At 35.6% G+C, this 21,072-nt stretch overlaps 1 long non-coding RNA gene across 1 annotated transcript; it reads right to left on the minus strand.

Moving 5' to 3' along the window:
* Nucleotides 1–3,420: 3,420 nt before the first annotated feature.
* On the minus strand, nt 3,421–18,100 carry LOC123582907. The gene is made up of 3 exons (XR_006704641.1): nt 18,055–18,100; nt 11,328–11,362; nt 3,421–3,481 (listed from the first exon to the last, which is right to left on the minus strand). It is a non-coding gene; the product is annotated as an uncharacterized LOC123582907 (long non-coding RNA).
* Nucleotides 18,101–21,072: the final 2,972 nt, after the last annotated feature.

Genomic DNA, 21,072 nt, shown 5'->3' on the forward strand with positions numbered 1-21,072 from the left:
AGACATTTGAAGATGTAAAGTTTAATAAAGCAAAGGATAGTATAGCGGTGGTATTCCTAATTAGAAAGGTAGATCCATTCAAGAGAATTCACAAAGGGAAGGAAGTATATTCACATAACACCTAAAGGAGAGATCTTGCCTACTCTGGAGACACAGCTTGTTGCATAAGCCTAAAACATAGCAATTTCCAGATTCTATTCCTAAAATCCTTCCAATAGTCATTTGATGTCAGGTTTATTCTTCCCAAGGAATCTGATAGGATGGGATTCCACCTTTGTAGACACATTAATAATCTCCATTGTGATGGTTAGGAACTATACTGATTCACATGATAGGGATAAGGATGGCTTAATTTTTTTTTTTCAATTAAGTTGTTTCTTGGATGAAAAGTTATTTAATAAAATACAGTACGTGAGAATGAATATTATAAATGCTTGATGCATTTTGGAAAATATAACTGAATTTTTAAAGTTAAAATGTAATATGTAAAATTAAGGAAAAAAATCAGGTTAATTTAATGTCTTTTCATCGACCATAGAAGCAATTTGACATCAGGAACAATGGTAAGTTAATTATAGGTTTTGAAAAATAAGGATAGATTTAAGACAAGAGTGGCAATGTCTCAGTTAGTTTTCTATACAAGTACCGACTTTTTTTGAGATTGCAAAGAACTCTTGTCCATAACAATCACATTTTTAATCGCCTTAACAACAGCCACAGTAGGTTTAGAGGGATTAATTGGTACCGGAAAAAAAAAAATACTTTTGGAATAATGTTGTGCACACAGGTTGAATTCCAGCATGTAGTCAATATAGGCTTCATTATGATTAAAAATAAATTGCAAATATTTATATAAAATTTACTCTATGCCAGTGATTACTCCAAGTATTTGATATATTAGCTCACAAAAGACCTGAAAGGTAGCTACTGTTATTTTTCTTGTTATATTGATTTGGTAAGAGAGACGGAGAGAGGTCAAGTAACTTGCCATTAAGTGCAGACTTACGATTCAAAAACAAAGACTCTTGTTTGAATGCTTCTGTTCTTAAACTCCATGCTATGCTTCCTATGAATTTATTTATTTTTTCTTTATTTTGGCAGTGATTCCAGTGGAAATGTATTAATAAGACAACATTTAGTTTCATAAAGACCATTTATTTATCATGAACAAGCTGAGGAATGACTGAATGAATATATTGAAAAGCTAAATAATTACAAAGACAGATGTTTGAGATAAAGGAATCTGGTTTAATACCGGTACCAGAATTATAGCATGAGCTCTTTGGACTGGCTTCCCTAAGAAAGAATCATAACTTGTTGATTGTGTATTAACAATACAAATTTATTTTCCGGGAATTATTTTAAGTGTATACAATCAATGAAGAAACATTGATTCAGGAAAATCTACTAAATCTTGGTAAGAGCGTCCAGTAGGACTTGAGTCACAACTCACCTCCCACACACACATACATAGCTCAGACTAATGGAAGCTCCACTTGGAGACAATGTGGCCAAGAAAACGGGACTCCCTTTCTGTCCAGCTCCCAGTTAAGGGCTATGATATCTCTTTGGGATGGGTGGTGAGCCAGCATCTCTTACTCCCCCAGCTGCATGTTGTAAAGGCGAAATTCCAAGTGAATGAGGCCAAGAGGCCAGGAACTCCTTTTCTCCACCCAGACTTGACTCATGAAGGCTTACCACAGGTGTGGAAGGCCAAAAATACTGGGGTTTTGATCACCCTTACCACAACTTACTCATAGGGTGGAGGTTCCATATTGGGTAAGATCATCTGAAAGTACTAGAAGTTACTTTCCCCACACAGCCCTCCAATCACAAACCGAGTGTGCTACTCTGAGAGTAGTGGGTCACCATTACCGAACCAAAGTGGGTAAGCTATTTGGTGGGTTACAGACCTAGACTGCACTAGGTACAGTTGTCTCACAACTTACTTTGTAAGGCTGTGACTCCCCCAACAGTGGTATACAGGCTCCTTTTATTAGGGTTTGAGATGAATATTGAGAGGGGGAGTCCACACTATCACATATAATGGGCAGACATAAAGTTGCACAGTGCGCTCAAATACCATGCCTATATATATATGTGTGTATATATATATAGTATGTTACGTTAATGAAGCTTATGCCTCTGCTAGGGTAGGGATTTTAACTTTATTATAAGGCTGCAGTAACCGTCCAGCACTTTTTAATTCATCTGCACAGTCGTCCTCCTGGGGTCCTATTCAAAAATGTTTCTTTTTGTCTTCCAGAAATTCCTAGTAAGTTTCTAAAAGATAAAATTGATAGTTAGGCAGAAGCTTCTAGGAGTTTCCTGAGTTTGGCAGCTCTCACTGGTGACGACTATTTACTTGCCTCCTATTCCTGAGCAGTGGCTCAGAGAAGCTGTTCAGCGGGAGAGTCATACCGTAAGATCAAGCTTCAAAGCTTTGCCCAAAATAATGCATTTAATTGAAAAATTGTGGGGAAGTTCAAGCCTAACAGCACCCCCTGAAACAATGGATATTTGTGAATGTTTTGGTGGTCAGCGATTAAGAATAAGCTACAGCTACGTGAGAGCGACAGCTAAACCATGGGCCAGCTAGTTTAGACCTCCTGTTGTCAAAACAAACCTCAAAGACTGGTCCACCAAATTATCCCTGCAAAGGACCCAAATCTGATTGGATTGAACTGGAGCAGTTTATGTCTCAGGGCAAGGCCAGAAACAATAAGACAATCAGTGACCAAATAGTGGAGCCTAAGACCTGGGTGTGAACACAATAAAGGCTGATGGTATAATGGAGAGATCAGAGAAAGAAAAAATCAAAAGGGCCCCCGCTAAAACCATTGCCCTTGAAGGCTGACTGTGCACTAAGCCCAAAGTTGAGCCCTCTGAGGCGTGACACCAGAGAATTCACACTGAAGGGGAAAAAAAAAAATCACTAAAATTCTCTGACCAAGTTACTAAATAAATGAGCAAATAGATACTAGCAACAATCCATGGGAGGGTGGAAGTGGAGGGAATTAACAGCCCCTGGTGTTGCAAAAATTTTTTAAATGCCCATTTCTAAAATAAATACAGAGCATGGAAAGAAATTGAAATATATGATCTATATACACGAAAAAAAAAAAAAATACAAGAGAAACGGTGGGATTTACCAGGCAAACACTGTGAAGCAGCCATTATAAATAGGTCCAATGAGCTAAAGGAAATTGTGTTTGAAAAAAGTATGTCAATTATACTTCAATTAAAAAAAAAAAAAATAGAAGATGTAAAACAGCTCCACCTTTCCATTGAATGCAGGAATTCCCTTTAAGTTCCACAAGAACTATCAAAACAAATTATTTCTAAGCATAAATAAGTTAATATTTTTTAGTGCCCAAATGTTGCCTTTTATTTTAACTCTGATTTTTTTTTTTATGTTTATTTATTTATTTTGAGAGAGAGAATCCCAAGCAGACTACGTGCTGTCAGTGCTGACCCTGACCTGTGGCTCGATCTCAGAACTGGGAGATCATGACCTGAGCTGAAATCAAGAGTCCACCCAGACCCTTCTTATGTCTGTATTTTAAGGATGGGAAAATTTTAACTTACCTAAGAGCCTGGCATTCCCACTATTTTCAGTGAGGGAAACTGGAGTATAGGAGACGTTTCTGCACAATAGAAGTTAAAACACAATAAATCTGAGCAATATTGTCTGAAAAAAAAAAGCCTTTTTAAAATACATGCTTCTTAAATATTGTTCAGCTCACTGGCAATCTGTAGAGGAGATCTGGAGAAATCTCAGACCCATGTACATACAGAAGGCCTGTATCTGCTACTCTGTCACTTGGGGGTAGCACCTTTCCTCTTGTTCTTCATTAATAACCATAATTATGGCTGGAATCCTTTACCTGGTATCCTCTGGTCCCCACTGAATCTTATCAAGAGAATCCTCTCATTTTTTTCCTTTGAGCCGCATCATTTTTTTTCTTGTATCTTCATAAAAAAGGAAAAACAAGCACATAGCTCTTCCCAGGGCAGATAAAAAGCACCCCTCCAAACCACTTCCTATAACTTTTTTTTTCTCTTAATCTATGCACTCTCTGCATTCTTAGACAATTCTTGTGGACTGTCGGTTATTTCCTCTGTGAATTTAGTCCAATCTGATGTCTGACCTAAGGGCTAAAATTAGGCTCATGCTATTATTTCAAGCATGGGAAGTCGTGAAATGTGCCTGTTTTTGTCTTAGACTAGAAAACACAAACTCAGATTCTGTATTTTTTTTCATGTGACTGGTAAAAAGTTCTTTTAATTCTGTTTCTTTGCTCACTTTCATGTTAATATCACTGCTGGGAAGTTTTCATCCCATAATCTCACCGAAACATGTGAAAAGTTCCAAAGAATAAGAAAAAAAAAATAGCAAATCAACAAACCCCACTTTGCTCTTGGCTTCTACTTACTTTATAAAATGACTGTGTATTTGTGTGAAGTAAGGTCTTTCTTATGCCTTTAATGTCAACATGTAATGTTAAAAGTAAATAAGAAAATAGAGGAGCAAAGTTTCTGGTTAAATATTTTTAACCGGTTTGTCTGTTTTGTTTTGTTTTGTTTTGTTTTTGATTTTACTGAACTTCATTGGGACCTTAAAAGTAAATCAAATCTAGATGCCTCACTGCCATAGTTTTATTACTCTGGATTGCTCTAATCTTTCCTCAGTTATAAATAACAGCTCATTAGTTACCAGGACTATTTTTTTCCTGTTGACTTAGAAGATCATAGCAATACTCATTCTTTTTAAGTTTGCGTTACCCTGACTTTAAGGGCCTACTGTTTCATAAAATGGGACTTCATGCACAGGCATGTACACCCAAACAGGCAGAATCATTTCCTAAGATGTACAAATGTCCTTGCCCATCATTTAACATTGCAGCATTTCCTATGTCTTCTGGTTTCCTAAACAGATTTCTCAAATTTCCATTTCTCTCAATTACTGTACCAACAATTTTCACTGAGAACACAGATTCTCAGTCTCATATGAGTAAAAGAGACTGTAGTGACACTAGAGAAATGTGACTCAAATGTTATTGCTGGGTCTTTAAGTTGAAATGTTCACAAAAATCCCTTTTAATACATTAAAAACAGGTTTTCTTATGGTTTTTCTGAGGGAAATCACACGAGGGTTAAATCCTGTTGTCTTAGCTTTTCTTCTCCATTTGCACAATGTCAACTGCTATATTAATAGGAATGATTACTACCCTGACCTCCAATTTGGCCAGTTCTTATAAATAAAGGGTGTGACTGTGTTCCAACAAAACTCCCCAAAACAGCAGTGGGCCAGAGTTGGTGTGCAGGCCATACTTCGCCTATCTGTGAGAGACACAAACATTCAGTAGACATTGGAGGGCATACAAAAAGTAGACATTTCTAATCTCAAAACACTTACAAGCTGGTGACAAAATACAGAAATAACTTACCACTTTATACTAAGTTCCAAATGAAGGATGTGGAGAATGTCAAAGGCCAGGCTTAGCAAATAAGATAATGCATGTGGCAGAACTTCTCAAAATGGGAAAGAGTGAAAATATAATGTTGTTATGGTTTAGCCATCATTGCTATCCGCATTTAATTCTCAAAAAGTTTAACTATATTGGCAAATTTCTTAAAAAAAGACCCATGAAAATAAGATTTTTGATTATTGAGTTCTACTAGTTACTTAATCATCATTCATTTTTTGAAAAATGTTTTTAATGTTTACTTATTTATGAGAAAGAGAGAGAGAGAGAGAGAGAGTGCAAGCAGAGGAAGCAGAGAGAGGGAGACCCAAAATCCAAAGCCGGCTCCAGGCTCCAAGCTGTCAGCACAGAGCCTAATGAGGGGCTCCAACTCACAAACCGTAAGATCATGACTTGAGCCGAACAGGACGCTTAACCGACTGAGCCACCCGGGCACCCCAATCAGCATCCATTTTGTAGCTAGTCTATTTATAATTTTATTTGACAATTCTCAATTTTGTACCATTCTTGGTAATCATGTTCGTTTCTTAGAACTGTATTATTCATTTACTTACTTTCCTTGCCACAAAATTATAATTTCAAAATAGAATCTCCTGTGCTTTAAACTACCCTCGCTTTTCCACTTTTGGGACAGCTTATTGTAAAGTCTATCCAAACGAAAAAAAAAAAAAAAAAGGTTGTGTTTCTTTCCTCGCTAAATTATTTACCCCTGTACTATAAGAAAATGGGCATTTCTTCCACACAGGTCAATGGTAGCTCCAAAGCCAAATAAGTCCGAGAAGACAATTTTCATTAAATTCATGAACTTTTGCCTCAGCTACCTTTGTTATTGAATGTCATTACCTGAATTATTGGCAATGGTGGTTTGGTTCTTTGCTTTCGCTAAGAGGTAGGGCCTTAATACACTGGGTAAAAGATAATGAACAAAAATAATGTTTAAAAATTACTTCAGCAGGAAGTACCCAAAGCAAAATATATTTTTAGTCTGAAAGGGCTACGGTACTTACAGTTTGTGGGAACTGGTGCAGTGTAAGGTCACATAAGCATACATGGGAAGACTAACTATGAAAGAAGCCACAGTTACGTCTCTTATGTGATCTCAGGAGATGTGCATTCGCACCTTTTTAAATTCACAAAGGAAAAAAGAGTGTGGTCTTTGTTTTTAACATGATGGATTTGTTTACATCCATACTTGAATAAACAACTGAGCCTGATATACTTAGCTACCAAAGGGGAGTAAAATTACACTGGAAAATTAATTTGAAGAAAATAATTCATTCCTTCAGCACAAGTAAGTCTTTTCTGTGATGTGGCTGTCACAAGAAGGTTGAGGAATGAAGAAATAAGGGTCTATTTAACATGTTCCGTAAGTATGATGCTTTGTGTCTCTGGAAGAGGAAAATAATTAGGGAAGCAGAAAACCAAAACAAAACAAACACAAAAACCAACAAAAACAAAAAGCAACAACAACAAAAAAACCACCTCTGAAATGAATTTCTGTGATAAATTTCCACATATCTAAAGTATATCCTTTCTCTAAAGTTTTTTTTTCTATCTTTTGCTTTTAGGTCTGACACATTTACCTTCTGATTAATGTGACGAAGAAGCCATTCATGTGCCAAAGTACAGCTCCTTAGTTTTAATGAAGGAGAGTCAAGCAAAAATCTTTTCTTGCAACTCAGAACGGAAGAAACGTTTTAATCATACATGAACAAAAAGAGAGCACCATTATAACTCTTTGGTTATTTGTAATGCTGTGGAGAGCTTATCCTTCGATGTACAGTATTTTGAACATCCCTACTTTGAACATCACAACTCGACTTTATTTGCCAGAATGAACACAAATGGCATTTGCACTTCTGCGAAGAGGAAGTTTAACCCCAAATCCTTTCCTTGTCTACAGTTTTCCCAAGGCTCAACTTATCCCAATTTAATATAAACACAGCTCCGGCTAAACAATCGAAGTTTGTTCTCACGCAGTGCTCCTGTTGATTCAGCTATGAGTCTGTCACCCTGGTGTCATTGAATGGCATGGCTGCCTTTGAAAGCTGACAAGAACGTGTCTTTACCTTTATGTATTCTAGGCCCTGCTTTCATAGCTAACCGCATTTTTGGCAAGAAAGCACATTTAATTTGGCTCATATTTCTCCAATCATTACCAAAATTACTTCTGAAATGCCAGTGATAGATGATTTGCTGCTCTTTTAAATCTGGAATGTGACCAGGGCTCCATCGGAGATTAGGAAAAAAGGGGGAAAAAATCAAAATGCAGCATGTTTTCTGTTTGTATCAGTTCATAATAATTTACCAAAACATTGAACCTCAGTTCAGAAATTCAGCATCAATTTTCATAATTAAAAACTGACAACTTCCTGAAATAAGAAATTCTTTCATATCTTTCTCTGTTTCTTCCTCTCCATCCACATGATATATAAAAAAACTCTGGAAAAGTCAGGCACTTATGAAAGATGTTCAATAAATAACATGATAATTAATTCACTATTTGGTTATTGGGCAAACTAAAGCAATCTGAATAATTGTTATGTTTTGGAGCAATCTGATCAATCCAAATACCATAAAATATTTAGGTGGCAATCAGATTGTAGTCCTTGGGGAAATCTTTGTACATCAGCATCAGGATACCTTAAGCTGTCTAATCAAAGCATGTTTGGGGCGCCTGGGTGGCGCAGTCGGTTAAGCGTCCGACTTCAGCCAGGTCACGATCTCGCGGTCCGTGAGTTCGAGCCCCGCGTCGGGCTCTGGGCTGATGGCTCAGAGCCTGGAGCCTGTTTCCGATTCTGTGTCTCCCTCTCTCTCTGCCCCTCCCCCGTTCATGCTCTGTCTCTCTCTGTCCCAAAAATAAATAAACGTTGAAAAAAAAAAAAATTAAAAAAAAAAAAAAAGCATGTTTGATCCTTGAAGATGTTCTCATAAACATGTGCATTTGAATTTATGTGTATTGTCAAACTGTACCTTCAAATCTGTAGCTATCACTAGGAAAGAAATCTTCGGTGTTACAATGTGTCATTATTCTACCAAGCTATAGTCAATAATTGATGAGTAAAAATGACTATATGTTTTATAACTCTAATATGAAAGAAGCATTAATTCTCGGTCAACTTATGGTTGAATTGAATGGTTAAATGGCAGCATGCTCATATCGGATAAGATTGCATAATGTATTCCAATTTGTTTGCAGACAATTTCGGAAAAGGAATTCTCAAGAAAGACTAAATAATCATGATTACATAATAAAGAGATTTTGTTCACAGCTGGATAATCATGTCGGTGCATAAAGCCACATGTGCCATCTAGACTCTCAGATATACTTCTGAATCTTTTCCAATTTAGCCAGAAGAACAGAGACCTCCTTGGAAATATAACTGTATATATTTTTTTGCTTAAGAAAAAAAAAATAGACAGGAGCCTGGGTGGCTCAGTCAGCTAAACATCCAACTCTTGATTTCAGCTCAGGTCATGATCTCAAGATCATGAGATCCAGTCTCATGTTGGACTCCACACTGAGCATGGAGCCTGCTTGACATTCTCTCTCTCTCTCTCTCTCTCTCTCTCTCTCTCTCTCCCTCCCTCTGCTCCTCCTCCTACTAAGGAGCAGTCTTCCGGCTTATTCCTGCTTAAGGATCCTCCTGCTTAAGGATCAATTAGATTGATCTCTTTATCTACTTTTCTATCTGTTAGTAGAATATCAGTTCATGATGCATTGACTGAACACCCACTAAGTGCAATTCTCTCACTGAAAGAACACGATTTAAAGTCAGGAAAAAACACTTAAATCTGCCACTCAGAGACTTTGTTTTCTTGAAAAAATCTGTTCATATTTTTCAATTTCCCCATCTATATAATGCACATAGTACTGATTCTTCATCTTCTTATTGACATCATTGAAGATATATATCAAAGCATTTGTAAAACATAAATTGTTAGTTATATTGCTACCTAATTCAAGGTAAACTTAAATTGACAGCTGACATACTGAGACCTTCGTTATCTAATGCTAAAACATCCTTTTCATCCAAATTCCTGAAGCTATCTGTTTTTTTAGTTGTAATAATTTGCTTTCAATATCCTCAATATGCATTCATTTTAAATCATCTTTTACTATCATATATAAAATATACTAAAAAAAAACCTGACTTAATGAATAACTGTAATGTCAACATCCATATAACCATCACTCATGTCAAGAAATAAAATCATGTATCTTACTCCAAACACAAATCCATAAAAGCTCTCTTCCCAGAAGTACCTATTCAAATATTTATGATAATTAGTTTATTGCAATCTTTTATAATTTTGCTATCATCTATGCATCTTTAAACCATATAATTTGCTTTTGCTCATATTTTGGAACATTATATAAATAAGATCAAAGGTTTTAAAATCTCTGTGTGTCTTGATTAAAAATGTGTGGGGTTCATCCATATTTTTGCATGCAAGTAGCATTTGTTATTTTGCAATACTATATAGAACTCCATTTTAGACCACACTGGTATTTATTTAACCAACAAGTGTTGATAGAAACTTGAGTTATTTCAAGATTGGGGCTATGTTGAATGATGCTGCAAATAAACATTCTTGTATATGTTTCCTGGTGCCAGGTACCCAATTCTCTTGGGTATACTTTTGAAAAGAGAACTGTTGGAAAAAAAATAGAATTGTTGGGTCATTAGATATGAGTATCTGTTCACTTAGAGTGTATGATATTTTTCTTTCCTTTTCATGAGTGCCCTACAAATTATATCATCCATGTTAAATTAAAAGTTTCTTGTTAACTCTGTCTTCCTGTTGATTGTTTTATGGGCGAACATACACTAATCTTCAGGCACTTGTGTTATTGCTATTGGGTATTTAAGTTCTGTATTGATTTCTTAACTCTAAAATGCATTATGACATGTTTGTGCAGACCTTATTTTATTTGCCAGAATGTTTACCATTTTCTTAGATCTTCTTCCCTTCTTAAACCTTCTATCTGTAGTCATCTGCTTTCTGCCAGAGCCATACTGATAGTACAGTATTTTCTTGAAAATAAATTCAAATTAGTCCCATCACTGAAAGATAATTTGGCTTGATACCGACTTCTAGGACACTAGTCACCTGTCTCTCTTTCCTGAATATTGAAAATGCCATTGCACTTCACCTTTGTGAGATAACTTTCTGTCTTTTAGTTAATTTTAAGAATTTCTTTTGATATTTGACACTTTAAAGTTTCATTAAGCAGTGTCTAGATGTGAGTTGTTTTTTGTTTTTTTTTTAATTAATCGGAAAAGATTTTTTGTTTAGGTTTCCAGACTGGTGTTACTATCAGCACAGGAAAATTTTTAAGCATTATCTCTTCACATATTGAATGCCTCATTTTCTCCCTCCTCTCTTTCCTAACGAGAGAGAACTTTCTAGTTCATTGTTCTCTCTCTCTCTCTTTTTTTTTTTTTTTTTTTTTGACTTGGAAGTGTTTTCACTTTATTTTTATTATTTTTTTTAAAACCAATATAATTAACATACAGTGTTGTATTAGTTTCAAGTTAACAAGACAGTGATTCAACAATTCCATAACATTACTCAGTTCTCTTAACCCCCATCACTCATTTCACCCATCCCCCAACCACCTCCCCTCTGGTAACCACCAATTTGTTCTCTATATGTATGAGTCTGTGGTTTTTTTTTAAATCTTTTTTGTTTGTTTTGTTTCTCTTTTTTTCAAAGTTTATTTATTTTTGGGACAGAGAAAGACAGAGCATGAACAGGGGAGGGGCAGAGAGAGAGGGAGACACAGAATCTGAAACAGGCTCCAGGCTCTGAGCTGTCAGCACAGAGCCCGACGCGGGGCTCGAACTCACGGACCGTGAGATCATGACCTGAGCCGAAGTCGGATGCTTAACCGACCGAGCCACCCAGGCGCCCCATGTTTCTCTTAAATTCCATACATGAGTGAAATCATATAGTATATGTCTTTTTCTGACAGACTTATTTCATTTAGTAGTATACCTTCCAGATCCATCCACGTTGTTGCAAATGGCAAGATTTGCAAGATTTTTTATGGTTCAGTAAACATATTTTAGGCCTCAGTTTATCCTCCATGTGAAATTTCTAGATCTAAACAAATCTATGGGTATAACATTGGGTTCCATTCTAAATAATTCAGTCTGACCAACTTTATAGTTCACTACTTTTCTCTTCAGTTACGTCTATGATGATAGCCCTGACCATTAAGCTTTTGATTTTTTATTACTACATGCTTGATGTCTAAAATTCCTTTTGATTTTTTAAAAACTCTGAGGTTATGTTTAATAATTTATGTTCTCTGAGATATTTTCAAGCTTATTTATAACTTCTAAGCATTGTAAATATGATTATTTTATAATCTATCTCTGATAATTCTAAATATCTGAAGTTTGATCTGTTTCTAATGTGTTATTGTTGCTGGTTTTTACTTATTTTGCCTTATTTCTTTGCATATGGGATAATTCTGACTGCATCTTCTTTTTTTTATTGAAAAACTATTTTTTGCAGAATTTTGGAAGTCTAGGAAGAACTAGCTTCTGGTAGAAAAAAACTTACGTTTCCTTCTTCCAGTCATGTAAACGCTATCAAGTCAAGACCATCATAAAGCAAAATTGACACGTTTCATGCACTCTGCAGGTGACCTAAACCTGGATTGGAAACTGATGCAAGGTTTTAAACTGATTCAAACTCATGACTAAATCTCATTTCACTGTCCCTCTTTTTAACTGGTGCTTTTCCTTCTTTTTATTCACCCTGCTCTATTCATTGGAAATGCAACCTTCCAAGCAGTGTTCTGGGGGGAGGGGAGGTGCACAGTGCTTTGGGTCACAGTTTAATATGGGGAGGATTTTTAACAAGATCTCCGGGTCTTTATTTTAGTCATTTTGTCTTCAGAGACCTAAATTCCAAAGCCCAAGTTTGCCTGACTAGTAGATGTCTTGGTAAGACTTCTTAGTTGCTCTAAGGGATAACTTACCTCTCTGGATTGTCACTTTTAAAAAATTTTGGTTTCATAGATTCTTCCTATTTTGTTAGCTCTTCAATCCATATAAATGTATAAGTACATATGCATTCATTTTCAAATATATATTTATGCATGTAGATATTTACATTATATAAATAACGACATACACATTTATATATACACATAAACATGTATTTATTTTCAATCCATTTAGGGAAGATATTTAAAAACTATTTCATCCATAATTTTTAGTTGTTTTCAATATATAGTGCTATGGGTTGAATCATGTATTTCAAAATCTCACATGTTGAAATACCAGTGTCCAGTAACTTCAGAATGGGGCCTTATTTGGAAATAAGGCCTTCGCATATGTAACTAACTTAGGAATCAGTCATACTGGAATAGGGTAGACCCTAATGCAATATGACTAGTGTCCTTATAAGAAGGCAAAATTTATACACAGACACACACATGGGGAGAAAATCATGGGAAGATGAAGATAGAGACTGCCTTGGTGCTTCTAGAAGCCAAGGAATACCACAAATGGCCAGCAGGCCACCAGCTGCTGGGGGAGAGGCCTGGAGTGGATTCTTCTTCACAGCCCTCAGAAGGAACCATCCCTGCTGACAACTTGGTGTCAGACTCCCAGTCTCCAGGACTGGGAAACAACACATTTCTGCTGTTTAAGTCTCCTAGTTTGTGGCACTTTGTGCAGCAGCCCTAGAAAACTCATACAGATGAGTAAATTTAAATAATCTTGTCCAATATTACCAGAAACACAAGCCCCCAAATGCTTTCTCTCACCTTTGAGGAAAGAGTGATTTGTTTGTGTGCACTTCACAAAGGATAAGACCTCCCTCACTCCCTTCGCATCCCTTCCGGGCAACTCTTCCTCTCTTTTTTCTTTCTTTCTTTCTTTCTTTCTTTCTTTCTTTCTTTCTTTCTTTCTTTCTTCCTTTCTTTCTTTCTTTCTTTCTTTCTTTCCTTCTTTCTTTCTTTCTTCCTTTCTTTTCTTTCTTTCTTTCTTTCTTTCTTTCTTTCTTTCTTTCTTTCTTTCTCTTTCTTTCTTCCTTTCTTTCTTTCTTTCTTTCTTTCTTTCTTTCTTTCTGTTTCATTTCGTTTTGTTTCATTTTTTTAAATAAGCAAAAAATCAGCTACATGTATTAGAAATACAAGGTTTATAAACCAGCTGTTCCCTAACCCTTAAACTATCTATTACTTTCTGTCAAAATACGAGCTTCCTTAGTAAAACAACATGTTTCTACAGGTTTGCACATCCTATTCTCTCTGCCTGAAATTCGCTCTTTATCTGCCTTTTAAACGCTGCCGATTCTTCAAAATAGAATCTGAATGAGATCAGCAATAAAAAAATAAAGAAACAAATAGGAAACATACATTAGTCTGAGATAGTTTAGTATAAGATGCTAAGCTGAAGTAAAAGATACCCTCCCTTTCTTCTCAAGAAGGGAGAATATCAAAGGCTAAGTAGACACGAAGTAAATTTAGCATTAATTAATTAAAAGAAAATACATAGAGCAAGCTCCTGGGGCAAGTTCTAAAATAAGAATGTGGGCGCCTGGCTGGCGCAGTCGGTTAAGCGTCCGACTTCAGCCAGGTCACCATCTCGCGGTCCGTGAGTTCGAGCCCCGCATCAGGCTCTGGGCTGATGGCTCAGAGCCTGGAGCCTGTTTCCGGTTCTGTGTCTCCCTCTCTCTCTGCCCCTCCCCCATTCATGCTCTGTCTCTCTCTGTCCCAAAAATAAAATAGAGGTTGAAAAAAAAAATAAAATAAAATAAAATAAAATAAGAATGTGAGGTGCCAAAGAGATCTAGGTTATATGAGGAGTCTTGTCTTACAGATTAGAAAGTAATAGAAATTGGAGGGAATTTAAAGTATATCAAATGGAGTTCTTTTTCTCCTTTTGTTAATGTTAAGTGAGATAGAAACATTAGAAATTCTAATAAAAAAACAAACAAAATATTTAAACAGTTTTCACAAAAAAAAGGAAATATAAATGGTCAAAGAAATATATGAAAATGCACTAAACTTTATCGTTATCAAGAAAATGTAAATTAAAACCACAATGTTATCATACCTCATATCCATCAGAATGGCTAAATGAGAAATATTATAATGGAATATTGTAAATATCATATGTTGACCAGTGTCACAACTGAAACACTCATGTGGCTGGTCTGAAAATTTGGGCGCCTGGGTGGCTCAGCGGGTTAAGCATCTGACCTTGGCTCAGGTCGTGATTTCATAGTTGGTGAATTTGAGCCCTGCATCGGGTTCTCTGCTGTCAGTGCGGGGCCCGCGTCAGATCTTCTGCTCCCTCTCTCTCTGCCTTTCCCTCACTTGTTCTCTCTCTCCCTCTCTCACACTCAAAAATTAAATAAACATTAAAAATTTTTTGAAAAAACTGGTACTATCTACTAAAGCTGAATGCACGCACACACTTTGATCCAGAAATCCCAGTCTTGGTATAGACCTTAAAGAATTGTGTATATATATATATTCTCCAAAGACACATACTAAAATGCTAGAGCAGCAATATTCTTAGAAGCCCCAACATAGCGTCTAGGATGCTAACTATGTTCCATTTTGAAATCTGGGTGCTAAATACACGATGGTGTTCACCAAATAGTACACTTAAGATATTTGTATTGTCTTGGTCTGTATGGTTTACTTCATTTGTACACAAGAGAAGAAAGAAAAACAAATATAAATGACTTGCTAAAGTAGCTAAAGTCATCTGAATCCCAGTTGAGTTTTCTTACAATTCAACATACAATTCTGTTTCTCTATTACATATTATAAATCTATAATCTCTAAAATAATAGAACCAATTCAAATGTGGCAAAACATTAAATTAAATTAAGTTTCCAAGCAAATATACTTTCAAATGATTTTTAGATTACTAAGTCAGCCTTACCTTGACATTAATAAGTTACAAATGAAATAATTAAAATAAATGCTGTAAGATAAGAAGTTAATGTTTTTCTTGGGTTAACCTCATTAGCCATGTCCAGGTAAAATAATGGCAACTCTCAAAACACAATGAAGTGTGTAATATATGCAAAGTTCCATCTAGAAGCCTAATTGGTTAACTATAATAAACCAGTTGCCTGTATCTAGCATTTTCTATGCAAGTAATAGAATTCTCTAGGTGTTTACATAAAATAACAAGGAACATATAATAAATTTAAATTCTTTTAAATTAATTTATTTTAAACTATTATTGTAAATTAATAATTAATTGTTTTAAATTAGATTTATTATTTTAAATTAATAATTAAATTCCTCTTATGTGCTTTCTTTTACGTAATGCTTCCTATGTTTCTAGACCTTAGAAGTTTGTGAAAAGTCTTTGTTTACTGCATGACAGCTACCTTTCATTATCTGAAGGAGAGTACAGCAAATTAGAAAAAAATATGACTAAGGTAGCTGGTTTTGTTGCAATCAATTCAAAGAGAGGGCGTTATTATACTATGGTCTTTTGAATGGTATGTTTTATTCCCCACAGTATTAAAGAGGTAATAGAATATCTACTCCAGCAAAAAACAAAAGAATTTTTTCTTGTTGATAAATCACTAGTATTTCCTTTTACAGTCTTCAATATATAAATGCTGACAAAATATATAGGTGTAACCACATATGAATACAGAACTGATTTATTTATTTTAGTTATGGCACAGAAAAATCTGTTTGACAACCGTAGCTTAACTATTTTATGGCAGCCTTCATGACAGGACCAATAATACCAGAGTCCAAGAATTTCATGAAACAGACATCAGCTAAGAAACGCTAATACAGTGAACTCTGCCATTGCCTTGTTTTGGTTTGGCAGGTGTTATCTATTTTCTGGGAACTATAATGACCTTAATAAATTACTCAAAGGGAGATTAATGACATAAAAATATAAGAATCAAAAATTTATTAAGATTTATTATGATAATTAAGTGAAGAATGCTCTTTTAATTTACAAATCTGATTATTCACAAAAAATGACTAATAGGATAACCTAATCTAAACCTCTCATTTTTTTACATGAGAAAACTAAAATTGATTTGAGGCTAAGAAGATTAAGAGACGTTTCCAAGACATGCTGACTCACTGAGATTGGAACCCCTTTTTCTTACTTCTGGACCATTGTTTGCTTCCTCCTTCCTTCCTGCCTTCCTGCCTTCCTTCCTGCCTGCCTTCCTGCCTTCTTTCCTGCTTCCCTGCCTTCCTTCTTTCTTTCTTCACAATGAAGAAAGATTTATTGATGCAATTTATTTATTGATTCATTGATTTATTGATACAATGCACATGCCATACCATATACCTATTTAAAGTATACAATTTAATGTTTTTAAGTACATTTGCAAGGTTGTGCAAACATCATTAGAATCTAATTTTAGAACATTTCTGTTCCTTCTTTAAAAGGAAAAAAAGCCATACCTATCAGCTTTTACTCCCCATTCTCTTCCCCTAACTTCCAGCCCTAGGCAACCACTGATCTACTTTATATCTGTATAGATTTGTTCATCCAGATATTTCATATAAATAGAAGAATACATCAGGTGGGTTTTTTTTTCACTTAGCATGTATTCAAGGTTGATCCATGGTGTAGCATGTACCAGGACTTTCTTTTTATTATCAAATATTCTATTCTAAGAATACACCACAATGTATGTATGTATTCATCAATTGGTAATCATTGAATTATATCCATTCTTTGGATATTATTAATAATGCTACTGTAAGTGTTGATGTACAAAGTTTTGAGTGAATGTATATTTTCACGTATCTTCAATATATACCTAGGGGGAGCTCTATGGTAACTGCATATTTAACATTTTGAGGAAATGCAAATGTGTTTTCAAAAGCGTTTTCATTTTATAGTCCCACAAGCAAACGCATGACGGTTCCAATTTCTCAAAACCCTTGTCAACACTTTTGACCTACTGTATGCCTTTTTAATTGTATACATCCTAGTGGGTATGAAGTAGTATCTCTTGGTTTTGATTTGCATTTCCTTAATGTCTAATAATGTCTGGCATTTTTTCATATGTTTATTTCGCTTTTGTATATCTTCTTTAGAAAAAAATGTCTATTTACATCCTTTGGTCATTTTTAAATTGTTGTTTATCTTTTTATTTTTGAGTATAAGAGTTTTTCTTTTTTAATTCGAATACCAGCCTTTATCAGATATATGATTTATAAATATTTTCTCCCATTCTATGGACTGCCTTCTCACTTTTTTCATGATGTCCTTTGAAGCCAAGTAATTTGTAATTGTGTTACAAGCCTATATATTTATTTTTTGTTTGTTGCTTGTGCTTTTGCTGTAGTATCTCAGAAACTGTCATTTAACCCAAGATTATAAGAATTTTACTTCTATGTTTTGACCTTGAGTTAGGCAATTGTTTCTTTAAAAATATTTTTAAGAAATATTTCTTTATTTTCAGAGATAGTGAGAGTGGGAGAGAGAGAGAGAGAAAGAGAAAGACAGAGAGAGAAAATCCCAAGCAAACTCCACGCTCAGTGCAGAGCCCAATGCAGGGCTTGGTCCCACAATTGCAAGATTACAACCTGAGCTGAAATCAAGAGTCAGACACTCAACCAGCTGAGCCAGCCACCCAGGCGCCCCAGCAACGGTTTCTTATATAAGACATTTCCACGTTAAAAGGGCTTTTGGGAAAAAATATGAATTTAATCAAACCTATAGTTACCTATTTAAAGAAGAAAATCAATGACTCAAAAGAAATATGGAAAAGAGAGTCATGTTAAATAATATCATAAGTATGTAATGTACGACATGTAGATGGTGAGACATGAGAGAATTAAAAACCTGAATTCCTCACCAAAATATTTCAAGGAAAAGAAAGAGACATGGAGGAGGAAACATTTGCATTGTATGAGCTGTTTAGATTTTGTTGTTCCATTTTTTGCTTTTGATGTGAATACTCAGTTCATTTAGATAATCATGTTACCTCCAGTCATCACAGTTCTATCTGACCTTCTTGAAAAAAATTTAGAACTATATAACCCGTATCCCATAAGTGCAGGAAATATTGGCTTGAAATAAATAAATTATAGTTGCAATTATCTCATTGTTTGGATTTGGAAATAAATTGTATGAATTGGTTGAAAATACACGTGTATACATCTTTATATTAGTACTATACAGTTGATGTAGTCTGCATTACAGCAAATAGAAAACAAAAAAGTTGAAAATTTTTAAGCTAGAGAATTTCTTTTTTCCAGCTTTAAATTATCTTTTTTACGTATCTCAAATGCTTTTTCCCATAGCTCCAAAAAAGACTGGTATTTTAGGGATTCTACAATGGCTACTGGGAGATTATTCCACAGTCTTAACCAAAATTATAGTCAATAATTAATCTTACACTGGTGCTGCCTAAATATTCCCTTTTTTAGTATCATATACCTGAGATAGTTCACAGACTGTTCTAAGAAGACCTCTCCTATGATGCAGAATATTCCCCTTCGAAACAGATGTTATTAATCTTATTTGTGATATTTCCACATTAATCAACTCCTAATCTATCTTCACTCCCCGAATTAGGCAGATGCATTTCCACGGGTAAATGCCAGTGGGGACAATAAAATATGACCTGGAGTTAGGGAATGGTGTCTTGGATAAGACACCACCATTAATAATGACGGCATCCAGGGGCGCCTGGGTGGCTCAGTCGGCTAAGCGTCCGACTTCAGCTCAGGTCACAATCTCGCAGTTGGTGGGTTCGAGCCCCGCGTCAGGCTCTGTGCTGACAGCTCAGAACCTGGAGCCTGTTTCAGATTCTGTGTCTCCCTCTCTCTCTCTGACCCTCCCCCGATCATGCTTTATCTCTCTCTGTCTCAAAAATAAATAAACGTTTAAAAAAAATTAAAAAAAAAAAATAATGACGGCATCCACCCCCCTCCTCCCGACCAACCTCAGAATAGTATTCAACCTAAAGATACTGGACAATTTCAGTTCAATTCACTTATAATTCAAATTCAATTCAGTTTACATCAAGTACTACCTTGTTCGCCAGTTATTTGGTGAATTTATACATTACATAAATGTCACTTTTTCATACACTTTGGCATTCAAAAAAAGTCATATTATTTTCCTTAAATCTAATTAGGTCCAGCCCAGATTTTCATTTAATGAGCCTGTAGAGAGTCTCAAGCACTGCAAACTACCCTTTTTGGTACAAATACTTTTGGGGTAAAAGTAACATTGACCTTAAACAGAAGGAAAACTTCAAGGGGCTTTCAGTGCTTATTAGTTACTGTTATGAAGCCAGGTGTTCAAATTCCCATGGACACTTAGAATGCAGAGGTTCAAGTACAACCAAGCCATGCTCCCTAACCATGGGTTCCACTTCCTATACTTGACAGCTTCTGTCATTTCCTAATGATGTCCCTAAACTACAGACTACCAACTATTTCCTTCTTTGGTGGAATATTCACTGTCTATATTTGTCCCTGCCTTCTCATCTCAAAGCCGATATGTCTGTCTATCCTCACTCCCTGCCTACTATCCAGGACCCCTAGAAATGTCTCCCTAATTTTTTAAGCAACCCCAAGCTGCAAACCAGAATAGGCATTTTCTTTAGTAAACTAATGTATTGAGGGCTAGAAAATTACTGAGACTTGGGAACAAAAAAAGACTAGCAACGTTTTTGGAAGAGAAACGGAAAAAATATATAGAACAAGCATAAATAGCTCTTAATTGTTTAGGCAAATAAGCATTGAAGTAAATGAGCCTACTGCATCACTAATACACCTATCCTAAATTTACAACAGTGCTGGGGGAAATAATAATTCTTATGAATGCACCTAAGGCAATTTTTACTGATTTACTTCTGCCCCTAGAATGGAGAGTTTGAAAGTTTAATCTTAGAATTCAGAATCATGGATCTACCACTCTCCTTGAGAGATTCACTTAATTATGTTTTTAGACTTAATTTTACTGCTCAAAATGGTTAATTATTAGTACTCGTATGTTTATTGTGAGCAATAAATATAAATGATGTATGGATCATGTTATGAATTTGTCAAATTAACACTTATTAAGGGAAGCACAAGTTGCCAAATGGTGACCCAAAGTTCAGCAACAGACCTCAAGAGAAACCAAAGTAGAGAAGTTTATTATCCTAAGGTCCTGGACGAAATACCCAGAATGTCTAGAGGAGCCATATACGGAGGTCAAGGCAGAGTGAAGACAGAGAGACAGTTATTGGAACTGGGACACAGCCTTTGTCAGGGTCTATGAGTGAAGTGCTGGGGTCCCCTGGCTAAAGCTTGGTTGGTCACTTCAAACCAAAAGAGCGGGGTTTTGGAAAGTTATACGAAAGTTTTATCTAAGAAGTGCATAGGGGGAAGGTGTTAGGAGGCAGAGGAGACTTGACCACAGCCTTATTGATTACAGAGCTGTTAAGGAAATCATACCAATAACTTACATTTGCCTGTGACTCTGTAGCTGCTATCAGGGGCATGTGCTTGCATGAAGGGCCAGTGTCATGTTAAAGTTCTTGCAGGCCACTTGGTTAAACAAAATCAATGTGGAAGCAGCAGTACCATGGGGTAGCTTAGCTAAAC

Source organism: Leopardus geoffroyi, chromosome B1, assembly GCF_018350155.1.
Source record: "Leopardus geoffroyi isolate Oge1 chromosome B1, O.geoffroyi_Oge1_pat1.0, whole genome shotgun sequence".
NCBI lineage: Eukaryota > Metazoa > Chordata > Mammalia > Carnivora > Felidae > Leopardus > Leopardus geoffroyi.